Source organism: Coenobita brevimanus, chromosome 15 (genome assembly GCF_032717465.1).
Source record: "Coenobita brevimanus isolate Jiangsu-jjx chromosome 15, ASM3271746v2, whole genome shotgun sequence".
Taxonomy (NCBI): domain Eukaryota; kingdom Metazoa; phylum Arthropoda; class Malacostraca; order Decapoda; family Coenobitidae; genus Coenobita; species Coenobita brevimanus.
This window is the reverse complement of record NC_136968.1, coordinates 796,039-798,538: the sequence shown is the minus strand read 5'-3', so window position 1 is coordinate 798,538 and position 2,500 is coordinate 796,039. Positions and strand designations below refer to the sequence as shown.

The following is a 2,500-nucleotide window of genomic DNA, read 5'->3' as shown; positions in this document are numbered from 1 at the left end:
TCCATACCGTCACCATGGCAACTCAACTGCAAGAGAACCGTTACTCCCAGTCCTTCACGTATGCAAGAGGTCAACTCTGGAACTGTCTCCCTCTGTCTGTATTTCCTACTGCCTTTAGCCTCCAGTCTTTCAAATGCAGTGTGTCCAGGCCTCTCGAAATGAACGGATCTTGAATTTGGCTCTGTTATATTGTTTTTGTCTTTTCTTGGAGGGAGCAATTCTAAAGCTCCTGGCCTTTGTTTCCTTCTTTCTTGCACACACACACACACACACACACACACACACACACACACACACACACACACACACACACACACACACACAGACAACCTGACCACAACGCACACACACACACACACACACACACAAACACAGACAACCTGACCACAACACACACACACACACACACACAGACAACCTGACCACAACGCACACACACACACACACACACACACACACACACACACACACAAACACAGACAACCTGACCACAACGCACACACACACACACACACGCACACACACACAAACAAACACAAACAACCTGACCACAACACGCGCACACACACACACACACACACACACACACACACACACACACACACACACACACACACACACAACCTGACCACAACACGCATCTTTGGTGAGGGACAAACGCAATAACTCAAAATAATACAGTATATTGCATGATTTTTAAAGACTATGATGTGGCCTAAAATTATCATCCGCCATCTTGAATTCTGAGATGTAGCAATAAATTAACGCCAGAATATGATGCTAGTCACGAAGAAGTGCTGCGGAATGGATGTAATGCTATATACTTTTTATAGCTATAATATGGCCTAAAATTGCCATCCCTCCATCTTGAATCCTGAGGTGTAGTAATAGATTAACGCCAGAATATGATGCCAGTCACGAAGAAGTGCTGCGGAAAGAATGTAGAGCCGTAGTACTATTGTTATAGATGTAACAATAGCATAACATTAGAATATGATGCTAGTCACGAAGAAGTGCTGTGGGAAGAATGTAGAGCCGTAGTATTATCGAGATGTAACGATAGATTAGCACTAGAAGATGATGCTAGTCACGAAGAAGTGCTGTGGAAAGGATGTAGAGCCGTAGTATCATTGTTATAGATGTAACAATAGATTAACACTAGAATATGATGCTAGTCACGAAGAAGTGCTGTGGATGCGATACAGATTAACATTAGAATATGATGCTAGTCACGAAGAAGTGCTATGGGAAGAATGTAGAGCCGTAGTATTGTCTTTTTCTGCCACTGAGCTACGTGAAATAAGCTGCAAAAGGACGAAAATCTGGGCCAAGTTAAGGTGACAGGAGTATATCAAGCCAAGACCTGTATTCCCTAGCACCTTTCACTGAGCGATTTATTTGGTTTATTATACCTTGCTATTCCCTAACACCTCTTCCTAAGGGATTTATTTGGTTTATTATACCTCGCTATTCCCTAACACCTTTTCCTAAGCGATTTATATAGTTTATTATACCTTGCTATTCCCTAACACCTGTTCCTAAGCGATTTATATGGTTCCCTGACGCCTCTTCCTAAGCGATTTATTTGGTTTATTATACCTTGCTGTTCCCTAACACCTCTTCCAAAGCGATTTATATGGTTTATTATACCTTGCCAAGCACCTTTTCTTAAGCGATTTATTTGGTTTATTGTACCTTGCTATTCCCCAACTTCTTCCAAAGCGATTTATTTGGTTCCCTAACGCCTCTTCCTAAGCGATTTATTTGGTTTTTTATACCTTGCTGTTCCCTAACACGTCTTCCTAAGCGATTTATTTGGCATATAATACCTTTTTTTTATGCGGGGAAGAAGGAACCAAAGGCCAGGAACCTTGCCAAGTAAGAGTGAATCAACTACGGGATGATGCATTTCCGCATTCCCTAAGGCTTTGTGGGATAGCGACTGAATCACCACTATTGGCTACTGATTCAGCCCTCTCTCTCTCTCTCTCTCTCTCTCTCTCTCTCTCTCTCCGTGTATTTATGTGTATGTATGTGTGTACGTGTGTAGTTGGTTGTGTGTATTTTATGTGTACAGTGTGTGTGTGTGTGTGTGTGTGTGTGTGTGTGTGTGTGTGTGTGTGTGTGTGTGTGTGTGTGTGTGTCCTACTATTGCCATTCAGTATGGAGTTCTGGGAAACTGTATGAATCACTGCTTGTGAGAAAGAACACACTCTCTCTCTCTCTCTCTCTCTCTCCTGCAAAAACAGATCCAACATTCTCTCTCTCACTATACTCCATTCACCTTAACTTGGCCCAGATTTTCGTCCTTTTGCAGCTTATTTCACGTAGCTCAGTGGCAGAAAAAGACAATACTACGGCTCTACTTCCTTCCCATAGCACTTCTTCGTGACTAGCATCATATTCTAGCGTTAATTAATCTATATCAATAATACTACGGCTCTACACCCTTCTCATAGCACTTCTTCATGACTAGCAGCGTATTCTAGTGTTAATTAAT

The 2,500-nt window shown here is 42.1% G+C and overlaps 1 protein-coding gene across 2 annotated transcripts in view; it reads right to left on the bottom strand.

Moving 5' to 3' along the window:
• LOC145390763 (apolipoprotein D-like) overlaps positions 1-2,500 on the bottom strand; it is a 26,239-nt gene that overhangs the window by 15,101 nt on the left and 8,638 nt on the right. The window lies entirely within an intron of this gene.